Raw genomic sequence first — 27,500 nt, 5'->3', positions numbered from 1 at the left:
TTAAGATCTGAGGGCGGACAGAAAAAGTACGGACAGACAGACAAAACCGGTACAATAGTTTTCTTTTACAGAAAACTAAAAGTAACGTCTGCTACATTACCAAGGTACTCAATCTGTGTAGTTTTCGTGGTAAAAGAAATAAGTTTCATTATTATGTAACTAAACCTTCAAGCAAAGTGTTGTTTTTTTTTCAAGTTTTATTGCAAAAATAAAACGTGTCCGAAGAATTTAAATTATAATACTTAAACAGTATAGGTCTAAAACTCTCCATCACTGTTTACACCAAGAAGCCGGCGCTCTCATTTTAGTATTCATTAAATAACAAAAACCTATCGACTGCTGACGTTGCATTTTGAAATTCTAATCGTAAAAGAGACTGATTATAGTTATTCGTTTGTTTTTATTATTCGAAAAAATTTCTTGATATTACTAAGAACTACCGCATATTGCTTAAATTCTTCACTAAGCAATAGATCGTCGGACATAAGGTTAGACAGGCATGCAGGAGCAGCACGGACATGGGCCACAAAATGGGCAAAGGCATTAACACCGAAAAATTTGATTAACTAAGCCACAAATTTTTGACACTGACTCACTCACTCTCTCTCTCTCAACATGGTACTGAACAAAGACTGTCGTGTAGACACATGATGGTGTCAATATCTCAATCTTGTAAGGTCACTGGTTTCATCTTGGAATGAAAAAATCAAAGGTTCCTCGAGAATTGTGCCTCTCCTCCATGCACAGATTTATTAGTAATATAATGATCTGGTATATAAATGGCCCCTTCAAACCATAGTTCAATGATGACTATACACTTATGACTCATTTTATTTGTTTATATTCTTCAATTCAAAGAAATAAAATGCGGAATATTCTTAAACATTGTCTTCCTTGTTGCCCTTGAATTCGACTTTTTTGTGATATACATGTTCAACATTTTTAACACTATCTCTTAACTAGCTGTGAATTGAAATCATTCAGATTTTTATCTCTATTTTTTAATATTATTATACAGAAGAACAAGCTTGATAATGAACTCTGAACACTTATAGAGAGAATACATGAGCTTAAACACAAACCTGGCCTGATGAACTAATCGGCTACCTTAGTTATGCATAATGAGAGTGGTTTCTCTTCATTAATGAGCAAGGCAACTGTAATTTAGATTTGCCGCAAACTTTCCAGAAATTCCCTATAGGGGACTCAACAAAAAGTATAATGCATTTACCACAAATAAACTACAATTCAGTACTCTAGAATACCATTCGAATTGAAGTTGTTTTCAGTTTCTTTTACGAAGTGAAAAATTGTTTTTACGGATTTAACAGGCATTGTACTAAATATTTATAATGACATTATCATTTCTCTGGCTCTTGAAGATCGCAATAGGAAACTGAAATCTATTTTTCACAGACCAAGATTTCTTTTTTATCAAAGTCAAACTCGTTAAATGTCATTTATTAAAAGTACGAATTAACTTAATTTGGACATTTCTGACTTACAAATTGTTCAACGAAAAACTAAGGCAATTAAAGTCTTTCCAACTCTCTGTAATAAGGAAAACCTTCTCAAACTGACAGGAGTTACAGATTATTATCGAATGAATATTCATGCATATTTAGTTGTTGCTGTCCCTCTAACCAACCCTTTCCCATTTAAAGGAATTGAGCGCAAACTCGTCAAAATGATTCAGTCAATACTCTAGTTTGTCTTCATATGGTAATCAGAATTTGTTTTAATATACTAAAAGAAAAAGATCTTTTATTCATTAACGGCAGGGATTCGAGGAGTTTTCGACTCGTAACATCCATCAAATGTACTGCAGTATGTTTCACATTAAACTCGTATTAATTCAGTATGGTATGATCTTTCAGAGGTAGTTGAAAGAAAGCACTGAGAAACTCGTGGTCATCAGATTTAAATGAATACTTAAAATGACTGAGGACGACGACGACTACGACAGCTACTACCGGTGATTGGTCAGCCACTGCACCAACATCACCATTATGACTGCAACTACGAAAGAGGAAGATGGTGTTTATTAGGCATGCTTCGTTATTTGTAAGCCTGCATATTTATCTCAAATGCATCACTTGGTGTTTCCATCATTCTCAAACTGATGTTAAAAGTTTTGAAATTAGATAAATTACAAGCACCAAATAATAAAAAATAATAATGATAATATTTATGCATAAGGATGAAAGAAAATGGAAACCAACTACCACGTTTTGGTTGAACTGATATAAAATTCAATTCAGGTAAACATTACCAACTGTCTTTTCATTTAGTAGATATCCACCACCAGAAGAATTCCCAGAAACTAGCAGACCACAACAAAAGCCAAAATATACCCCAAAGAAGCAATAACGAAATGAAGAAATGATAAGGTGTAGATGCCGATGGCTTACTTGATCTCAAAAAATTTCATGAAAAGAGGAAGAGAAAAGTGGTTTATGTGGAGTCATTTAATCAGTCAAAACGCATGAATGTTTAAAATGACTAAGAATTTTTGTGCTGCAAGTTGCTCATACCAACCGATCCTAAAATGAGCAACTGAAAATCAATCTAAAGAATCCACTCTGCAGCAATATTAATATCTTATTCAGTTTTGTTGCATTAATCATACTTGTTTTGGCACGGTGTTATTAAACAGGAGATATCTGATACGTTGTATGGTAAGTAAAGGTTATTCTGAAAAAGAAACTTCGGAGCAGTGTAGCTTTCCTTTTAAAGAAATACTAACATATATATTATAAAACAAATTCGTCAAAGGGATTGTTTATTAGTTGCAGATAATTAAACTTAAACTTCAAAGGAAGAAGACTAGTTCTATAGAAAAATACTTTTAACATATGCTGTGAAATACAGCAGTTCGCTGAATAATGTAAAATAAAAAAAATCAGCGATTAAATATGATAAAGAGCTCAAGTACTAAGGGACAAAAATCATTACCAAAGAAAACATTCGAAAGGAATTTATTAACATGTACTGTAGATCAAGTGATATTCGAGGCACGAAATATGGTTGATTTTTTTCCATCAAGATATTACATTATCCAAATAAATCGAAATAATGCTTGTAATATCTGACGAGGTTAACGGCAAAAAATCGAAGGTACCTCAAAATCTTGCTTGGCCTTAAACCCCCGCCAGCCAACCCACGACCCCCAACCACCCCTACTGACCCTCTATGCAAAATGTCACTGAATCAAAAAAACAATTTGCCCTATTCGCGATGTTGAAAACTGTATCATTTTGTAATGTTTACGAAACTTTATATTTCGATTCATCTCAAACGATAATCAACTCTACCTCCTGAATCCTTAGCCCACCTCTTCGCATTATTTCTCGGATATCAATAACAAATTGTGATATCTCATAATGTGAACTCTTAAATGCCTCATAGCCACTGATCCACAAACTTGAATTGAATTCCATGAAAAAGTCTCTTGGCTCTCAATGTTTGCGAAAATGAAAACTGCTGGTTTTCATCAGGGTCGATGTTTAACTCAAAATTTAATCATATCTTACTACACCCCCAGATATTAGAATAATTCCATTAAAATCCTCCAACTCATCTTGATCAAGGTCATCAGGTATTACTATATATATTTCATCAACATGTATATACCATTTGTTCTAGAACCGGGGAGGGAATATTTCCTTCCGAAAGCGATTTAACGAATCTCCATATACCAAAACATAAAAAAACACAGATGATCATAAATGCGGTTCATTAGCTAGTAGGATAATACATATATAAGTATATATATAAACAATATATGAATGCGGTTCATTAGCTATATATATATATATATATATACACATACACACACATATATATATATATATATATATATATATATATATATATATATATATATATATATATATATATATATATATATATATATATATATATATATATATATACACATATACACGATTATCTCTCACCCACAGCCGCTTCCAACCACCAGTTTAGTATCAGCGAGCTGACAGCGTTATGCCACCTACAAAGGCTTCATTACAGTATAATGAGTTAATTTGAATGCAGCAACTGCCACAATACTTTTTCCTTCCTTTAAAAATGCCATTTTCTTCAAAGAGAAACCAGACATTTGGATTTTAGGTGAATTTTAATGTATTTTCCATGATGTGTGATGTATAAATGAAAGTTAATGTCACACTTGTAAAGATGATGAATTCAGATGCTGCCTAACATCTAGAAGTGAGAAACATCCTTCTTTAGGTAACAAACAAACAAACAAAAAAAAACGCGAAAAAACATAAACAAGTATTATTATTTTAGAAATACAACCAAAATACAAAAATATTTCTAACCAAAAAGATGTCTTCAATAATTACATAAACTTTACCTGTAACCTATTTTCAGAAGAATAAAAAAAACTTTCCAAACGTTTACGCAACGGTGCCATTTGTAAACAAAAACATGTAAAACAAAAGCCTGTTTTATGTCAGTGTACTCTTGATCAACAACAAATGCAAACTGGAGGTTCTGAAGCAATTTAGCGTCCAATTGTTAACTGGAATGTGCATCTTATATTAAATCCAAACTAGTAAAAATACAGTCTAGGTGAACACTACAAATGACAAAGATGATGTGGGAATAGCTTCAATAACAAAGTAGAATATCGCCTTGGTGAAGCTGCATACAAGAGAACAGTTTAATAACTAAGCCATCAGTGAAGGAGAATGTCGGGGATAACCTTAATAATTTCATTATAATTTAACCATAGAAATGATCCTTGGAAATAAATCATTTAAGGAATGGCCTGTACTGAAGACACCTCGGCAGTAAATTCTACATAGAATTTCTTAGCAACAAGTGATACCATTAATGAAGCATAAATGAATGAATGAATGAACGAGTTTAGCCCAAATTTTCAGGTATAAGGTCATTAACAATGAACAACGCCTGAATCGTAATCTTCAAGTATAGCTATCATTAAAACCGCAGCTCGCAACAGTACTAAGTGGTTTATAATCTCCGATAAAATTAAGGTACCAAGTTTACTTCGGATTACCCAAGTGGTTGCATTTCCGCTCATGAACATATTCCACAGCAGTTGCGCCGTACACATTGAAACTATCATCGTTTTTTCAGAAGGAATCTGCTTTTCAGTTCGTTTCGTAACCTGAAAATTCGACGGTTGCATACCAGTTGCTTCCAGGCAGTATATTATAAATCACAGCATAATATATGACTGAGCATTATATAAATGATTTAATACTTGTATACATGAGAAACAAAATCACGAAATCAGACGAATATATACAATATATGCACAGGTTTAAAAATAAAAAATTTTATATTTGAATTACTGACATACTGAAGAGGGTACGAAATTAGAAATTTTAGTTAATGACCAATACAAAAGAAAAATATCAAATTATTCACAAACGCTAAGCAAAAGAAACCAAAATAAATAACAAAGGTAAATAAATGAAATGAAAATTAAATACACGAAATCTGCATTAGACAGACACATTACAAGCAAACAACATACTGTAAATCTACACACGCAAAAAACAGTGGAAAAAATAACAACAGAAAGCGACAAAATTCTCGCATCCTAATATATGACACAATAAGGATTCAATGGCAGAACAAAAGGTCTGAAGCCTTCAAAGGAGAAAAATTCCTTTCAACTGCAAAAAGGAGGAGGAGGAGGAGGGAGGAGGGAGGAGGAGGAGGAGGAGGAACAAAATGTGGATCATTAAAAGAAATGACAATGGAATGTTCCCGTTTCTCCGTTCTCCTCAATATGGGGGTTCACAGAGAGAGAGAGAGAGAGAGAGAGAGAGAGAGAGAGAGAGAGAGAATGTCCTACTCTTTTTTTTCGTTCACAGAAAGAGTTTCTCAGTGGATGAATTTCAGTTTCACAAAATTGTTTATCCGAATATATATGAAGTGGTCACTATCAATACATTTCTCGAACATCCTCTCAGCATATGTGGAAATTTCGAGTCACATAAACTGGTTGCCATCGGTATATTTTGACAAAATAATCGACAAAAAAATCTGCCCTCCTGTTGATAAAGATCGATCCTGGGCCAAATTTTATTCGATTAATCGAAAACTTAAAAAAATTATATTTCTGACAGAATTTTATGTTTGCTTGGCTCCTTTGGTCAGCTTTCGTCCACATACTAAGGGGATAAAAAAATCCTCTGTTCTAAATAGTAGCGAGATATACTAGAAATATAACAAACCTGAAATTTCTTTTCCACGACAATTGAAATATATGTATGTTATGGCCAAGGAAAAAAAAGGCAATGTGTGCTGTAAAGTTGGCGAAGCATTGTTCAATGCTCACAGAAAGACCCAGAAACATCAGAAAATGGGAAAACAAATGGTACGTGACATTTCAAACTCGTGGACGCCCTATTTATTTTACTTTTTTTTAACCAAACGTAGACCATACTTTGAAACGCTGAGGGATTTTAAATGTGTACCCAACACCATACATGCATCAACAATAAGGTCACCTGTTAATAGTCGATAGCGTTCTGCATACAACCCTTTACGTTACTGAAAAAAGCTATCCCGCTTTCGTAATGACGCTGTATTGGGATATCAGCCATCTTGCATAAAATTTCTACTTACATGAACTATCTATTTAATTCTTATAGACAACATGTAACGAAAGAGTACGTTATAATTTTTTTTTTAAATTACTACCGAAAGTCTCATCTAACTGGCAGTATAAGAGGGCGTCCACACTGCAGTAAAACGTCAAAAACACGAAGTCTTAATGAGTCTCGGAGCACTATACAACACATACGCAGAAACTAAAAATCGCAATTCTTGACAAAAGAGAAATTCTGTTAGTGAGCAGCATAAAAGAATGTGAGAAACACTGCATACATTAGGCTAGTAGGATAAATTGTAAAGAAAACTATCAACAACTGTTCATTACACGTTTCTTCAACATTCTTCTTCATACTCTACAACGAAAAAACCGTCAAAAAAAAAGTTACATGCATTGAAATATTTACTAACGGAACCTCGAAATAAACCTCAGACTCTTCATATTTCTCTACAAAAAGAACATTTAACTCTGAAAAAGGTATATCTTTCAAACTAATCATTGTTTTTTCAAATGTCTTTCAAACTAAGTATTTGACAAATGGTACTTTGACAAAGTGTACAAGACACCTCCCGCTAATTTTTGGTAATATAGTGCATTTTCAAGGTAATATAGTGCATTTTCAAATGGTTTAGTGAAGGCGTTTACTCTTGACTTATAAGGTGTTTCCAAGCATCGCCAAACTATCCATCCGAACGTCCTTTATCCCCATCTCGTCCCTCCCTCTTCCTTCCCCTCCTCATCCCTCCCTCAACCCACTTTCTTGGCCTCCCCATCTCCTGTCTATGGAGGATAGCGGACGTTCGATTACGTAGGACAGTCCTGCTGACTCATGCGACTTTGCCTTTGAAAGCCAAGAGTAAACGCCTTAACTAACACCATTTGACAATGCACTATATTACCAAAAATTAGCGGGAGGTGTCTTGTATACTTTGTCAAAGTACCATTTCGATCAAATAATTAGTTTGAAACGGATAGTAATTCCTGATTTTAAGGCTGTTAACTGGACATCATTCACAGTGACAAAGCACTGAATTAGCACTAAAAAAATTATATAACGCTGCATTACAAGCGAAAATAAGACTGCTGGAATAAAATCTTGCACGCGTACAATCTTGCTTTCGTAAAGCAAAGAATTTCCATAACACGAAAAAGTGACGATGAAAAATGACAGAATGATAAAAAAATCAAAGCTATCCAATGAAAACTATTAACCCAGTAATTTCTCCGGGGCAATGCACCTAATAGAGATCATCAATGTCAACTGCCTCAAGGAATCTTACAGATTCCCCATCTCCGGTTTGCAAAAGCCATCAGTCGCTCAAAAGAAGGCCACTTCTCTCCTCAAAAGTAGTCACTTTCACCAATGAAGGGGTAATTTTCTTTTCGGATGGAAGCCGTTGTGAGCCGAAGGCTTCAACTGAAAGTCTGACCAGCATTTTCTAAGAAGTATCGTTTAAGTGAACAGTAATATTGTGTACATCAAAGTGATGTACAGAGTTTCTTTTATTTGATCTCATTTCGTGTTATTATGCTCCGCTATTACTAGTTCTATGTTTTACTTTTTCCTGGATGTTTTATGTATGAGGTTGTACAGTTATCTTATTTTTCATGTAACGAAAACAGTTCTTTACGCTCAAAATGCGCTTTCATGATCTAAAAAATCACTTTTAACATAACTAACACGAAAACAGTTTTGCTCAGATCAATTATCAAAATCATCATCTAATCTCTCTCTCAGGTCTCATCTCTCTCATCTCTCTCTCTCTCTCTCTCTCTCTCTCTCTCTCTCTCTAAGATTTATCTAACTATTTTCCTAATATATTCTTTCATCATTCAGTTATGTGGGCACTTTACACGTTGATATAGTCCAAAATGCGCGTATTTAACATTTTCCAGCTTATTAATAATAATTACCCTATGAACAACCTAAACCTAACTATGAAACAAACAGTTGACAATTTCGCAATGGGTTTTCATAAATAACTGTGAAGCGCAAATGTACATTACAAGGCGATCCAAAGGGAAACAATCAAAACCTGTCGCTGGAGGCAGTACACTCTCCTCAACGAACTCCAGCCAGATATTCCGTTCTAGCTCCCAGCTAACCATTAGGTTTCACTGAACACTGTCTTAATCAGGGACTATCTGGATCTCTCATGCCACTTTTAGCCTTGTGATATCCATCAAGGAATAGCCTACCCTGCAATAAGTGATCATCCCTTCATTCTATACAACATTTTGTCCATCTGGACCATCAAAAGAAGTCCCAAACATACGTCAAACACAAACATTTGTAATATTCAGAGCAATTAATTTTCCAAGACTCTTCTCTTAAAAAACTGAAACGTTAAAATCTAACTTACTATTGATTAAAGTAAAAACGTTAGCACAGAAAATCCCAGGGCACTTGTTGCTCTTTTACACAAAACGAGAAACGGAGGAATAATGAGAAATATATAAAAGAAAATCTAATCATATATGTCATATCAAGAAAGACGCACAAATAAATAAATAACATGAACAAACATCCGAAAATAAAAGCCACTAAAATTGAAGCTCGTTCGTTATAACCTCACTTAAACTTGGGATAATCATTGCGAGTTTATTACAAGCAACATGAAGAAGTACAAAACTGCTTAACCGTAAATCAAAATAATTCAACAACTACAATAAAGCTCCAAGGTTCAAGAAGAAAAAAATATGGATGATCGAACTAAATGTCAACTTAATATAGTTATACTCTATTCTTGAAAACAGGACCTGAAACCTTCCAATCTGGAAATGAGAAGGATAATAATATTACGTCGATGATGGCAAAGATAACGCGTTTATATACTTTGTAATAATTACTTTGGTAACACAACGCAGAAAATAAAAACTTCCACCAATATGAATTTGTAAATAAAGAAACTCATGTAAAATTCCACCATGGAGGCGTAAATAAGTATCACTAAACGTTTACAATGAGAATAAATGAGCAATTACGTATATAGGATGAATGTGGAACCCTGAATAATAATAATAATAATAATAATAATAATAATAATAATAATAATAATAATAATAATAATAATAATAATAATAATAAATAATAATAATAATGAAGTAATAATAAACTGGGAAAAGTAACAAGGACTGAAGGGATACAGCTACCTGGGAAGAAAGGGATAGATATCAAACACCATAGATGAGACAAGATCGGGAAAAATACCTGCAGGAATAAAGTCAAACTCATATAAAACACCAACAGATGAAGGAAACGATCAGGAAAGAATCAGATACAGCGCAGAGACTTGAGTGGATACTCAAGTCAAAACTCAACGACCAGAAACCTGAGGAAAGCCATAAACACATGAGCACAGCCAGATTATACAGATACAGCGCAGGGAGTAGTGGAGGACTGGACAAAGGCTGAACTGAAAACCAGTGAAGCATGGACCATGGGAAAAACTGATAAAACACGAAGACCTGAAATATACAGAGACAGAAGAATGAAAAACAGAACAGAGAACCAGCATCCAAGAGCAAAGACAGACAGATTCCAGGGATGAAACATGGCAATGGCTACAGAGGAGAACTCAAGAAGAGGAAACAACCAGAATATGTTCAAGATCAGGCCCTAAGCAATATGTTCATGGAACGATAATGGAAATAACTCACCCATATGCAGGAAGTGCAATATGAAAGACAAGACCATAAACCACATAGCAAGCCAATGTCCGGCGCTTGCACAGAACCAGTACAAAAAGGGGCACGATTCAGTAGCAAAAGCCCTCCACTGGAGCCTGTGCAAGAAACACCAACTAGCTTGCAGTAATAAGTAGTACGAACACCAACTTGAGGGAATGACAGAAAACGATCAGGCAAAGATCCCCTGGGACTATGGTATCAGAACAGATAGGGTGATACGTGCCAATAGACCAGACGTGACGTTGATTGACAAAATCAAGAAGAAAGTATCACTCACTGATGTCGCAATACCATGGGACACCAGAGTAGATGAGAAAGAAAGAAAAAAAAATTGATAAGTATCAAGACCTGAAAATCGAAATAAGAAGGATATGGGATATGCCAGTGGAAGTTGTACCCATAATTATATTAACACTAGGCACGGTCCCAAGAACCCTGAAAAGGAATTTGGAAAAACTAGATGCCGAAATAGCTCCAGGACTCATGCAGAAGAGTGTGCTACTAGAAACAGCGCACATAGTGAGAAAAGTGATGGACTCCTCAGGAGGCAGGATGCAACCCGGAACCCCAAACTATAAAAAAAAAAAACACCCAGTCTAATAGGATGACTGTGATAGATCCAAATATTAAACTGAAAACAATTCGCATGAAAAGCATTTATATTAACAAACAAAAGTATATTATCAAATGGACATTAATTACAACCGGATACTCAAAGAGGAATGGTATATAATAATAATAATAATAATAATAATAATAATAATAATAATAATAATAATAATAATAATAATAATATAGCACGAGACAAAAAGACTTGTCCTTTGCAGATCTACTGAAGTATAATAAAATAACAATACAGAATTCTTTAGTTCTCAGTATCTCTATCTCTGCTCCAGTTGATTCAGAGCAGGAAATTCATGATAAGTCTCGATCAACTCGAAAGGGATTAGAACCTTCGCCAGTTAAGTTGGGGTGAGGTTACTGTAAACGATTACACCTACGTGGTGGAATTCGAACTCTTCACCCATTAAGCAATGGTGAGTTAGAATGGTTAGAGGTACTTATATATTCCTCGTTTTGGATTTAATTATTAAAGCAGTGATCGTATCCAAAGCACGAGATGAAACAGAGAAGTTATGGGGGTTTTCGTTGGCTTGACATTCAAACTACGAAGATCACGTCAATGTGACATAGATTCACGTAATAATGAAAAGATGAAGGCTGTTTGTCACTATTTTTATTATTATTACTATTCTTATTGGACGAAATGCTTTGGAGGAATATATTAGCACTGAGTAATATAACCCTAAACAATCAAATGGAAAGTAATTAAAACTTCACGGTGATTGCCAATTAATTTATCTTGCACATGCACACTATAGTGAAACTGTAGCCAAATGTAAACCAAAGACAAATATTGTGAATAACTGTTATGACTATACACATGTTTACAATAAATGAGTCTAAATTACATATAAAACTTACAGATTTAACATACTAGGAGATGATTTAAAATAAATGAGTGAATTAATTTGTGTCTAATGTTAAAATAATGATAACAGTTTAATTGAAGCTAAAACAAAAATTCTTCTACATTGTAAATAAAAAAATATCACTGATCACCAAGAATTACACTGACAAGTGAAAAATGGACGTAAAAAGTTTTTCAACATAAATTTTGGTGGAAGACTAACTGTTTAGTACTAAGTGCTAAGGATTTTACTTTACATATAAAAGCTGTCCGTTTTAACCTATTGTGCCCATATATATCTTCTAGGCAGAGGGAGGAAAGTTGGCATAAGGCTAAACTATTTCTACAATGGTAATTATTCATTACTTTCATCTGGATTTCATCTCGATTGTAACCTCTCTTACTTCTCTTTTTATCGTTTTTTTATATGAGCAATCTAATCTATGGATCATACTACACAACATTACAGTTTTCTTGCTTTGTATGTATCAAATATTATATTTTCCATACCACTACATCACTGTTAAAATTCTTCTATAGTTTCAGTCCTCAATACATAAAAAAAAATCGTTGGAACCGTCACAGCGTTATCGGAGTGATATACTTTTTAACCCGATATGGGCTCCCCGCGTTGCCCTAGGTGATTTTCATCTGGGAATCTTGCAGGTTTTCACTAATATTAATAATAAATAATATTTACATGCAAAGATATCTGTATGTTTATTGGCATATTAAGCTCCTCTTACAGTAAAGTCCAGAATAAGTCATATCGAATCATTACGAGGTAAGATCATATCGAGATATTTTCGACTCGATTGGAGTCTCTGCTTTTCCCGAAAACCTAAATTGCATAATAATAATAACAACAATAATAATAATAATAATAATAATAATAATAATAATAATAATAATAATAATAATAATAATAATAATAATAATAATAAGTTTGGAGAAACAAATCCATAATTATGTATATGTACATATATTTAAAGATAAATCTGTACAGAAAGCTTTCAGGAAACTGTTCGATTGACCCTTTTCAATGAGATTGAAAAGGGAATCGAACAGAATCCCGAAAGCTTTCTGTACAGATCTATCTTTAAATATATGTACATATACATAACTGTGGATTTTTCTCTCCATTTCAAGACTCATGGTACAATTAGTATTTTTTAATAATGAGTTTCATTGACAACTACTGATTCTTAAGCGGCTCTGAATATATGATTAACTTTTACCATCAGTCTTCTAAAGCCTTGCATATTCCCAATTTTACATTATGTATTCTCGTTGCATTTCTCAAGTAAAGTCAGAAACGTCTGCGGTGTACCCTTCGGGAATAACGTTATACCTTACGTTTTTCACCTCCTCTCTGAAATTCCTCTGCAATTAACTTTTGCTTTTATCTACTCTTTATTGTGTCCCAGCTTTCACCCGATATCCACGGTTTCCGCCGAGCGTCTTTTTTTGAGGGATTTCTGAAATCAAAATCAATATTTGAACCAATCCTCCATGGACTGCAGATGGAACTTTTGTAGCACAGTCACAATGCTGAATGGAATTGTTATTCGAGAAAATACTGTGAAGACTGGTGAGTTTGATAAGAAAAGACACACACACATATATATATATATATATATATATATATATATATATATATATATATATATATATATATATATATATATATATATATGTATATATATATAATATATATACACATATATACATATATATATATATATGTATATTATATATATACAATAAATTTAGATAAGCTACTGTACTATATATAGATCTTTAACAGCAATTCTTGAATCCAGTTATTTGAAAAACGCCAATTTTCAAACAAAAATAGTTGTTTACGCCTTGTTAAATAATCTTCCAGTACATTCCTAGCCCTATTGCAATCCTCATCGACTGTGTGCTCAGTCTCAAATAGTTCCTAAAGTCAATCTATATAGACATGTAACTGCAAAACCTCTCGATGTTCATGTCCAAGAAGGTTTATTGCACTAAACGTAATTACTCTGTCAACTTTATTGTTAGGCGGTTTAAATGTGAGCTTCAGTGTGGCAATGACAAGTTATTGTGCACTTCCAAACTCTGCCACTATAATTCATAACATAAGACATATGTTTTAACCAGATTTGTACCCCATACATCGTTAGAGTAGAAGTAAAAGTTTTCAAAGCTCTAGTGTGACACATTTAGAGGGTCCTCGTCACTCTACTTTAAAAAGTAGGATCCGGCTCGGCACTCTACTTTAAAAAGTAGTGTCCTGAGGACCATCTAGATGTGTCACAACAGATCTTCAAAAACTACTGTATTTTTACAGCACAACACTGTTGCCAACAACTTGACTCAACATAAAGTTTTCTTATTTTTGTTCTTCCTCAGTCGTTTTCACTTTTCCTATTATTCGAGAGTACTGTAAGGTGAGGAGAACAAAGCAAAATGTTTGGAAAATACTTTTCTGTCAAGCTTTTCCTGACACTCAGTGATTTTACTAAATAATTATTTCATTTTGTTTCGTCCAATAATTCAACGAGAGAGAGAGAGAGAGAGAGAGAGAGAGAGAGAGAGAGAGAGAGAGAGAGAGAGAGAGAGAGAGAGCGCAAGGCATAAAAGTTTAATGGGGAGTGATGTCACAAATTTCTAGCTACAGCATATCCTAAGGAAGGTTCTAAAGAGATTGTGTGAAAACCAGTGATCCTGGATATATACAGCTAGGCATCGAACAAAAGATTGGAAAGCGAACAAGATGTTGATAGAAAATTTTCAGATTTATTAGCTGCTACGTTTTCCTTTAACAGTTACAAACTAAGTAAAATGTTCAGGAAAATTCCATGGCACAAATAAGATTATACAAAGCAGACTTGGCAGGCAGTTACTAAAAGAATGTACATTTTAAATTACACCGCCCAGGTCATGAGCGAAAGTAAAACGAAGCAGGAAACGTATAAGGTGGAAATTCAGGTGGGAAATAGAGTCAAATTTAAAAACCAAAAAAGAAAAAAGCTATAAAAAGTAAATAACGAAAAAAAAAAAATCTGCTTGAAACCTGGACATAAATCTGGATTTGAATTTGTAGAATATCCTTCACACCCATCTGTTTGATCTCTCTCTACATCGCACATTCTTTCGCTGACATACAGATCAGATACTTATCATGTCTCGTAAAAATCCTGACTGCTATTAATAACTAATTTAACAAGAACACCAAAAGACCTGAACATAACTGGGATTTAAGCAATCGCTCGTTCAGATCCTCGTTTATTCTTGTCTTTTCCTTATTTTTGATAAGTAGAAAATGCAATGACTGTTAACATTCCAGGTTTCTTCGCAATATCTGCTAATCTCACTACTTCACAAAACATCTGAAATCATCTGAAAACTGTGGAATCATTTCGTTATATGCCAGCCACAGAAACTTTGCACGTTTCAGCAATGAATTCTGATGCAGGATCCGTGATCACCAGACTGAAGTTGTCACGTACATGTTTGATGGCAAAACTGGCACCCTTAAATTATATGCAAATATCAAGTAATGAATCCTGTAATTACTACATGAAAAATAATTACAAAGTGCCCGATCACTTATCAACTCTGTCCACGCAGCTATTGCATAGAACAATTTGACACTAATGATGCTCAATGGTTCCTTCTAATTTTGGAATACAGGATTTTGTGTGTGTGTGTGTGTGTGTGTGTGTGTGTGTGTGTGTGTGTGTGTGTGTTCATCTTCAAGCAACTTAAGTTCTTTGTGGGATTCTTACTCAATGATATGGTATGAAATAAACAATCTTAAGCTACTTACTCATTTTTGGTCCCAAGTTATGCATGCTGGCTGGCTGCGAGAGACCCCTCTTCTCCTGTTGCAAGAACTGTCCAATCAGTTATAAAAAGGGGTCTGTAACTACAGTTCCTGTATTCAAACATTCCCTTTCTAACTTACTGGTTAAAATGGACTGTGACATTTTCAAACCTATCCAAACACAGCATCATTTGTTTGACATTACTAAAGAGTGCTTTATCAGAGCAGACCTTTTCCTTGGCCGAATTAGCATATGTAAAAAACAGCAACTGACGAATTACATTTGGAAGATAGTCTTCGATGGAAAGATTCAGATTAAATGTCGTCCATCTTGAACATTTGTGCGATCCTTTGCAATTAACCATTCGCTGTCAAATTCTTTTGTCTGTGATGGACCTTAGTTTGTGTGGACCTTAGCGAAGATGTGCGGTCTCTGAACACTCTTATCCATAATGCTGTAATATATAAACAAAAATTGTGCATTAAACTTGAACACGAACATACCTTGAAACGAAATGCATATTACCTATTATATAATGGTTCTGAACTGGATATAAAGCCACTGTAAAATGTAGTCATTAAAAAAATCATGGATTTGCGATGATTATGATTACATCCATATAATTTGCACTAATAAAATGGCTAAACCACGGGGTTTCAATTGATAGCAAAAACCAAAACTTAATTTAGTGCTCATATTTCATAAATTAGTCCAATTGTAAGCCTGGTGCCGATAAAAAATATGTAAGCAAACTAACTGGTACCTTAACATCAAGGCCTTTCTCATACCCTGCACACAGGTAGGATGTGACCACCCCCAAAACATTAATCTTGTGGCTCACAGAAAAACAATGTCAGGGTGTGAAGGGTGCAGACAACTCAGTTACTCAGCGCATTTTCCAGAATGGCCGCTAGACTATCTCATACTGGAACCTTCTCAGCAATATTTCAGTGCCTTGAGGATTTTACATTTCTGACCCACAAGCATTTAGAGTTTACATAAGCCGCAGGAAATGGTCACAATACGCCCTGCCCTACGCAGCTACTCTAGATTTTTACTTATATTTCTATGGGATTCTCCTCCTTTTTAGGAGGGTTTTCAAACACGTTCTTTTTATAAGGGATAAATCCATGGTTTTCACTCTAATAGCAACTCACATCCTACTCACACATAATTTGAAATATAATCTGCCATTCTTTGAATCTTCTTCAGATTATTTACGACGAATTTTAGAGAATATATCGCTACTACTTCACAGGATGGATTGGACAAAACAGATTTCGTAATACAGCAGACACAGTAATTATTACGAAATCAAAAAACAATGGAATTCTCTCCATACAGCAAAGTTTCAGAGCCTAGTAAAAAATTAGAGCAAATGTGAAAAAAAAACGCTTTGAGCTTGTGGGAAAAGAAACATAGATTATCGCAAAAGCAACCCCCCAAAAAAGTCAGCAAGAGAAAAACTGCGAATTAAGGCATCTCGTCCTCCTCCTCCTCTGAAGTCCGAAGCGTGACAGCTGAGACCCCAGACTCATGACGGCATTAATATTCATGATAAAAAATGGCCAGATGTGTGGAGGACGATCTCCTTCTTCCGGCCCCATTAATCGCCGACGAAGAATGGGCCCGGAAAACTGTCTTAATTCAACCGAAAGAATATCTGCGGTGGTGAATTTGAACAAAGACAGAGACTTTCACCTGCAGCGAATTCATATATCTATGTCGTCTTCACGCTTTTCCCAAAATCCGACACTTTCGAACCGAATTTTTCATCTCTCTTTTACGCTGTTTCTCGCAATACTTTATTTCACCTAAATTAAAGCTTTCACCGTCCAGTACTCTTGCATGGCCGCAGAACTTTTGTAATAAAATCAACAGAGTTATTCTATATAATATTTCAAGTAGCAAAGCTTCAATTACAGTAAGTGTCCAAAATAAACACTAGTAAATAAAAAGGAAACCGCGAACCCCAGTGCAATGCAGTCTCATAAATAAATAAATTCAACAAGTAAGCCAAAGCTATATGCAAAGTATGTAATGCCTAAAGTTGTGATTCTACAAATGTGGTATATCTTTGATTCACTCTTTGAATAATGAATATGATAATTAAATATTGTCCTGTTATATCATTAAAGATATTGTTATTCATTGCATATATATGTATGTGTATGTGTATGAATGAATGTATGTATGTATATATATATTGTATACATATATATATATATATATATATATATATATATATATATATATATATATATATATATATATATATATATATATATATATATATATATATATATATATATATATATATATATATATATATATCGCATTCTTACAATGACCTGGACCAGAATAGATACTAATGGAAAAACAGCACGACTTAGATATAAGGGAAAATATTAATATAATTATGACATCTCGCCTTACCTTAGAGGATATATGTCAATAGTTGAGAGAGAGAGAGAGAGAGAGAGAGAGAGAGAGAGAGAGAGAGTTTCAGGCTACCACGTCTCTTTTAATCAACGGATACTTTGGTACTAATAAAAGCAGCCGAGAGCGAGAGAGGGAGAATGAATTTCCGGCAGCTTCCCTCTAGAATCGACTGATCAGAAATCCTTTAGGGTTATTACATGCTTCACCTCTTAAGACACCCTCCCACGAGGATGAGAAGCAAATGAGGATGGTGATCAACGAAGACAAGGATGATAAAGAGACGAGGGGAAGAAGGCGGTAATCCTTCGGCATAATTTGCATTAACATATTCAGTGAGGAGGCCTCTATCAAACGGAGATAATACATAATGGAGGCATTATACAGTATCATTAGTCATCGAAAAGCAAATATTTCCGGCGTCGTCCTCTTTGATATTGTAATGGGACGTTATATAAACTACAAATTAGACTCGGTTTTCATTCTGCTTACATCATATCGGTATATTTGTGAAAAATTTACTCATTTACAATAATTATCTCTCAGAAAATCATTATCCTCACGATTAAAAATACAAAAATAATAAAAAAGTGCCCTTGTTGTTAAAGTGTTCAGCAATCCTCTAAGTATAAATCTCCATGCACAAAAACGATAAAAATAAAAAATTGGCAATTAATGCATACATATATAAATAGGAACTGAAATTACAAAGAGGGAAAATGACGGAAAATGAGGATGTTACTTTAAGGTGGCCTTACGACCTTTTGTAAACATTGAGCAACAAGATCCACGACATTTTTACTGAGATTGTTGCAGAGGTCACACCGCAGAGGTTGCACTAAATGGAATGAAAGACCTCTGAACATAGATACTGTAACACTGTAGAATCCCAACTGGACCAGGCAGCTGACTCTTCAAAACTTGGAACACGCACTAACTGATGGCGAAACCACAAAAAGCAATGACACAAGTTCTTTCTGGAAATATACTAAGAAATCTTCCAAATGATCTTTTGAATACTAACTGCTGATGGTCGTTTCTTTGACTCCAGATATTAACATCGTTTCTTTAATCTCATTGGCCCAGTAAACAGCCACTGACTTTCTGACAGAATAAGGTATATTTTAAATTGCTACGAAAAAGAATGGTTGAAGTCTAAGGAAATAAATTATTGTCACCTACTCGGAATCAATGCGTGCACTGTTACTAAAACACAGTGTTTCATAAAGAAGGAAGTTTTACCGAAATCCGCTGACTGAAAATGTTTTGCCAATATTAGGGTTGTCGCCCAACCCACAGCCTTCGCTGCTTACTGATACGCTGCAGCTCTGTTAATTGTAGTAGCCACATCATTTCTTACTTCAGATGGACAAACAACAATAAAGAGGTGTACTATCAACACATCCTAGTTGCCATTTCTTTAAAAACCCAAAGGTGATACTTTACCGACATGCAGTATGACATATACTCAGAGCAATGAAGCATGCCACTTCATCAGGCTGTATGTCGTTTCTCTAATAAATGATGTATGTCATTCCCACAGGAAAAGGCACTATGAACACTCTTGTGACAAATGAAGTGTCATTTCTTGTGACAAATGAAGTATGGAACTTCTTGAAACAAATGAAACTTGTTATCCTTCGGAAAAAAGAGAAAGGTACAACACTTAAAGTGCTTCTCGTTTTTCTTCATACGGACTACGTATACCAGTGCAGTAATCCGTACTTTATTCGTATATTTTCACTGTTATATGAGTGTGCAATGTACACTACAGTATATTACTTTTTCGTACCTTAATTGTTACATTATAATAAACGAGTTTTTAATTGGAGTAAAAGCATTCTCTGTGTGATTTGGAGTATAGCGATATTTATCATAGTGAAATGTGGGCATATAAATGAAAAAACACTTGGATACTATGAAAATTGTCATAAAAACCGTTATGACAGATTATTTAAAGCAGGTAAGTTAATCATGTAGCTTGCTTGATTTTTCTTACATTATGCAAAACTTTATCAGGGTTGCGGTTTTGAGCCAACAAAATGGAGAAGCTTTCTATGGCTTGAAGGAGGTATTATCGTTACTGACTGCACAACTTCAATAAAGTATTACTACAGTATAACTTTCAGAAAACCTGCACAACACTGAAGAGAGTTCTAGAGAGTGAAAAAACAAAGCTGAAAATATGAGGAACTTTGAGGGAACTTTGAAAACTGCGGGTTTAAGAGAACTTCTGACTGCTTTACAGTATGTGGAAATACCAAGAATGCTACAGTATACTAAAATATGGTTGTACATTTTTACGATTTTTTTTAATAACTGCTAGGGTATCTTGCATATTCAAAAGATTTTTTTTTCTCTTAAATCAGAAACGTTAAAACCAACATGTGAAGCCGCAATATCCCCACTTGAGAAGAAAAGACATCATCTTTAGCAAGTACAAGATGCAAACTTACCTATCCCGTTATTTTTATTGCTTTAGTTTCATGGCAAGAGAAAGACCTGAAATATATTCTCGATGAAGTAGCTGAACTGTAATATTCTTAATTTTTCGTTCAAAAACAAGGAATCATGGATAAATAAAAGCAGAGAATGTTTATTAGTTAGTCACCTGAACACAAGAATTACTGACCCTCGAATATCATTTGGTTTTCCTTCATAAGATCGTCTTAAAATCTATAGAAATGTAAATAATGTATAAAGCACGGAAAAAAAAGGAAGCAGGAGAGTGGGTGATACAGCATCGAGGAACTAATCTCTGTAAAATCCCGCAGCGAGATACTCACATCATCGTAACTTTCCTACTTTTGTACATCATAATAAAAGGTAAAGTTTACTGTTACCGAGCAGCATTTAACCCCAGGGAATTAAGTGACTACAGACTCAGTGAAGGTAATAATCGGTTCCTCCATCCAGACAAAAAAAAAGATGATTACTTTTTAATCTAAATACGTGGAAAGATTAAAAAAAAAAACTTTTTTTATTTCTTGTCGTGAAAATAAAGCAATAAAAATAATCAGCTTTCAGGCTGAAAAAGGATATGAAACAATTAAGTAATCCTAGACTCAGCACTAGTTCCTCTGTTTTTCCATCAAACCATCCCCACTGTAGCGATAATCTTCATCGCTTGACTGTATTCTAATATTGGAACACATTTACACGCGATGGGCAGATAACCTAGTAAAACAAAATATTAAATCTTTAACTTATGAAGATCAATGTACTCTATACTTTTTGCTATTAAGCTGCTACCAAGCTAATGGAAGTCTCCAACCAGCACAAGAATGTGAAAAGGATGCAGTGTTAATTCCCAAAGAAGCTTCTTGAAACAACACATATCCGAATATAAAAAAAACCTAAGTTAAAATTCTCGTTTTATGATTGAAATATCACCTTACAATGAATCAGTAATCACATGAATCTTTCACAGTATTATACTGCCTAATAACAATAAAAATCGTTGGCTTATTTATCCGCAGTTTGTCTGTCTATCAAGCACTGACTGTGTATATGTATGTATGCCGAGGAAAGTGATTTTCCAGCTTTTCTAGCTGACTTCAGCGAGACTTCTCCTTGTAAAAAGTCTGATCGTTTTATAACGTTACGTGCTTTTTTTTCTTCATAATGCTGGGATTTTTTTTTTTTTTTAGCCTTCCGTGTCCATTTCCCTTTAATTGTAATCACAGTTATTGTTTTTAGCTCACTTCAGCATTATTCATTTGTTATTAAATGAGGGTGTAAAGATATTTTGTCAAGTCATTTAAGTATAGAAAACTTTGCGTCCTTTCGTTTTTTCTCATATCAGTAGAACGTTCTGAATTGCTGCACTGTCGGCTTAATATTTTAAGATATATTATCATTACCTCTCATGTTGATGTTTTCGGCCCTTTCAAAGAAGGAATTTATGAAGTATTCTTAATTGCACATACAGTCTTGTTTAAGGTAGTAACGGTATCTTCTCCGTTTAAGGTGCAGTGACAGTCATTAGTTTTTTCATATATTTTGTATGTGTGTATATGTATATACAGTATATATACACATATATATACATACATACATATATACATATGTATGTATATATATATATGTATGTATGTATGTATGATTGTATGTATATATGTATATATATATATATATATATATATATATATATATATATATATATATATATATATATATATATATATATATATATATATATATATATATAATATATACATATACATACAAAATATATGAAAAAAAGACTGTCACTGGTAGAAATGCAATTAAGAATACTTCATAAATTCCTTATTTAAAAGGGCCAAAAACATCAACATGAGAGGTAATGATATCATATTTTAAAATATTAAGCCGACAGTGCAACAATTCAAAACGTTCAACTGATATGAGAAAAAACGAAAGGACCGAAAGTTTTCTATACTTAAATGACTTGACAAAAAATCTTCATACCCTCATTTAATAACAAATGAATAATGCTGAAATGAGCTAAAAACAATAACTGTGAGTACAAATAAAGGGAAATGGACACGGAAGGCAAAAAAATATTTTCCCAGCATTATGAAAAAAAAGTAACGTTATAAAACGATCAGACTTTTTACAAGGAGAAATCTCGCTGAAGTCAGCTGGAAAATCACTTTCCTCGGCAGTGTGATCTCGTGGGGAAAATTTGGCCCTTCATAGAAATGAAAAATATAAAATAGGAAATCTATTGGTAAAGCCCTTGAAGACACTCAACCAATATGCATTAATGTAACGAGAATACAAACAGATGTCATCCCATACATCAAAAAAAAAAAAAAAAAGGAAAGTACTTTTCAGCAGAACAAATGAATATATGGAAATGACGATGGGTATTATATACATACATACATATATATATATATATATATACAAATATATATATATATATATATATATATATATATATATATATATATATATATATATATATATATATATATATATATATATATATATATCTGTATACATATATATATATATATATATATATATATATATATATATATATATATATATATATATATATAATATATACATATATATATCTTGACAAGGATAGGTCAATCTGACTGCCGTCACTTTAAATCTATCCATTGGTATTGATCAACTAATCCATCAGATAACTTTCTAAAACCATTTAATAGAATTTTGTATCCTCGTTCAATGACAAGCTATGGCTGTTTCCTTAAAAAAAAAAAGCTGAAAATGAATGCTGATAGGATTATATAGATTATATTGGACGTGCCTCCATACATTCATAATAAATTAACGTATACCAATCCAATTCCTACACGTCCTGATAAATTGTCATTTTTCGAATGTCAAATGCCAGAGTTTTTATTTTCGAAACGTTACATAAATCAGGAGAAGCATAAACAAAGCACCCTGCAATATAATCGCGTTACATAGGTGGCACTTACAATTTCAGGCTTTGCTGAACCCATCAAAAACAAATAAAAATATATTCTAAAAAATAAGCACAAATAAACCTTTAGGAAAACAAAAATATGATTTTAACATTCCTCGAGGGCAACCAACTGATATAAACATCTTTTATTATGTTCAAAACATCAAAGAAGATGCACATGGTTTTGTAGTCTGTCCAACACTAAGGTTGATAAGGTGTGGCCAGGTAGAAAAAGCACCAGCCTCATCTATTTACCCATTTAAATCTTTCCCTTAACGTTAATCGCCTTGTTTTTTCTTTTATTTTGCCCGGGACCTGTCCCATCACAATGGCAGCTTAAGTGCAATAGTCCTATAAGCAGACGGTTCGTTTACGATTAAGTCAGTAAGGTGACCACTGACCTTCTAAATGTGGTGGAAACGTGGCAACGCAGGTCAAAATTTATGCCACATCTCCGTTTTTATGAGAAAAATTGAGTTTCCAATGAAAACATATTTGGCCAAATGTATTCTTAATGTCGGTTTTAAAGTCATAGCAATACTTGAGAAAACTTCACGTGAGCAGGCCTTTTCCCAGCCCATACTTTTATTATAACAATGAGACGTCTGACCATGGTATAAGTGGGTACCAAAGGAAAATAATAGGCTGAAGATCAGTGCTAAGCGTCTTAACATTTATTCCGGCATCGATGGGGTACGAATGAAACTGTTTAGAAGAACGGTAAAAGGAGTCTCTGGCCGTTGATTTGAGTCAGTGTGTATGCGTATGTTCACCTTTATTAAAAGATATATATGTTCTCTCTCGCTGAAATTTATTTCGTTTTTAAATCGTCATTATTATTTTCTATTAAAATTTAAATAATAAACTTAGAAACGTGGTATATGGTTTGAAGAATCCTCCCAATTTTCCTATCAACTTAAGGCAGGCCATTTATGGGACGGTTAAACTGCTTAACCCACGAAGAAAGTGAGGATAATTCCCTTAACAAACCATTTTAAAGCGTTACTACTGATCAACCTTCGACACACTTAGACCACTTCGATAAACATCTTTATGAAATACAACTAAATTTCTGCATTAGAAAGATTTTGAAAAGATTTCATAGTAGTTATGGAAAATATAGGATTTACATAAAGCAAAGAATCATTTCATAAAGTTTTGAAAAAGCTGTGTTTAAAGACAGCAAAGGAAAATTAATAAGAAAATGCCAATGAATGACACACAAAAAGACTTTTCTCTAATATATTAAAATAAACAGTTTTAGAAACAAAAAGGAACATCTGACTGAGATATTGTAAGTCTAGTAGTTATCCATTTTTCTTGGTATTTTCACATATTTTGAATTCTTAGTGAAATTAAATAACTACATAAAATAAAAAGCATCCATTATGAACAAACTCCAGTACAAAAGCACAGTAACTCGTATAAACAACATGAAAACGTGAAGCCAGAAGGTTAAACTCGGATTTACACGATGATTTTAAGTACCCATTTGAGTACTCCCAAAGGAAAAGAGATTCTGTTATAAGGGTATAGGACTTGAGGGACGAGGAAGAAGTGGTTACTCTGTAATGACCCAAGAAAACGGCCTGGCTCTCCTAAATTTGTCGCATTATGTGTGGTTAATCCTCAAAGGGTAATAAGAAAAAGAGATAATCCGGTCACAAACTGGAATAACATACTTAACGCTAAGAACTACGGAAAGGGGAAACATAAAAAAATTTGTATAAAACTGAATGCTAATTCATTTTAATATATTTATCAACACTTTTTCTTAATTATAAAAGCATCATGTTAAACAGTCCAAGACTAAAAACTGGTTTGCTAAAAAAAGATTTAATGGCATTCCCTTTAGCTTTGTCGTTGCACGGAACTACCGACCATCGCTCACTCCAGTCACTAGGATGATCTACTGTAAATCTGTTACGTACACATAATGCATTCAATATTTGGCTAGTTGTTACAGAATACTGATGCTGTTTTATTCGTTGCGCAAGTGGTTTTGCAGTTTGTTTGATATTTTTTATCACAGTTTTTACAAGGAATTTCTTAGATGCAGCCAGAAGCTTCATTGGGAGAATTTTTATTACCGAACCCTGGACATCAAAATATTCTTGTTGAAAAGCTTCAAAATCCTAAGAATCTCTAAAAACCTTTCACCATACGGTGACAAAATGTTGTTCCTAGTAAATTCGGGTTTGCTGTCAGTTGAGTAAATTTTTTTCCTGACTCTTTTTCAAGCTACAACCACAAAGGTCCTAAGGTATCTGAGTTTTATATGGTAATATAATAAACTGAGGACTGCAAATGTGAAGAGGCTTTAAAAATTTATAATTCTGATCATGATTATAATAAAAATTAACAAACGAGCGTATGTTAGTAAATTTTCGGAAGACAGAATAGGTGAAATTTCTATCATACAATGGACAATGCAATCAAGAATATTCAAAATACAATTTTTTTGTATTTGGCCAGTTTACGAAAATCTTCAAGATTTCTACTAAAGTTTAGTCCCACTTAACTATTATATGAGTTAGAATGCATTCATTTTAATTTCCAACATCATATGCTACATAGTTAGGTAAGTGTCAGTTACACCAATTCCACTTATGAAATCATTCAGGAAGTGTTATTATGCAAGTTCGAGTAATGAATGTAAAGCTCATAATTATTAATGAAACACAATTAACAAACATTCTTTTATTCAAGGGTACCACACTAGAAGAAACTGCTGATTAGTGCACAATTCATTTTTACATACATGCACACACATTATATATAATATATATATATATATATATATATATATATATATATATATATATATATATATATATATATATATATTCTCCCTCCCCTTTCCCTCTTCCCTCCCCATCCCACCTACAAGTAGGCAATCATTCAGAGATTTCCCAGGCAGTGCCGGGTTGGTCAGCTAGTATACACACACACACACACACACACACACACACACACATATATATATATATATATATATATATATATATATATATATATATATATATATATATATAAGCACCACTGAAAAGACAAAAACATTTCATTTCTTCCCAGTGTTTGATATATATAAAAATCATATGTATAAATGCAATCATATTTATACATGATTACATTTGACAAAATATTTTATTTCTTACAGTGTTTGATACATGAAAACACGTGTCAAATGCAATCATACATACATATATATATATATATATATACATATATATATATATATATATATATATATATATATATATATATATATATATATATATATATATATATATATATATATATATATATATATATGTATTACAGAGAGAGAGAGAGAGATTTTCATTCGTATACTGAGCACTTGCAGTGGGTAGTGGTAGCAAAACTGTTCAGCAATATGCAGGCAGAAATTGAGCGAGGTCACTAAAACCTTTTAATGACAGTTTTGCACTCCATAAAATCCGTAAAGCCTGGGAAAATAAAAACTCAGGAATGGGCTATGAAAGACAGCTGACAGAAATTTGAAAGAGTGAAAAATATAATGAAGAACAGAGAAAGGGTAACTAAATCCTTATCAAGAAATGAAATAAATGGTTGACGCCATATTACAAATGACAGAATCCCATCAATCTCTATTTGGCAGTTATTTAATCACTGATTTTATTATTTAATATTTAACGTTCTTAAAACGTTTTCCCTGGCCGTGTTTTTATTTCTTTTACATATATGTGCAATTTTTATTCTATAAAAGCTTGCTATACCTCTGCTAAGCCTTTATAGCAGTCTTCTCAAATCTAAGGCGTTGCCTCTTTAAAGGACTTCACTATTCGTCTCAAAATGCAAGAATACTAATTGCTGATGTACTTTAGTTCAAAAGCCAATGCTACATTAAATACTTCGACTCTTTAGTAATGAACAAAATATTTACTTGTAAATGTGGCAGAAATTTTTAGCCCTCCTGCCCCACCTGTTTAATCCACGGTCAAAGTCAGCAAGTGACCCGCTGCCACCTCAGCAACGCATATCAGCATA

The sequence above is a fragment of the Macrobrachium rosenbergii genome, chromosome 52 (assembly GCF_040412425.1).
Source record: "Macrobrachium rosenbergii isolate ZJJX-2024 chromosome 52, ASM4041242v1, whole genome shotgun sequence".
Taxonomy (NCBI): Eukaryota; Metazoa; Arthropoda; class Malacostraca; order Decapoda; family Palaemonidae; genus Macrobrachium; species Macrobrachium rosenbergii.
This window is presented reverse-complemented; position numbering follows the sequence as displayed.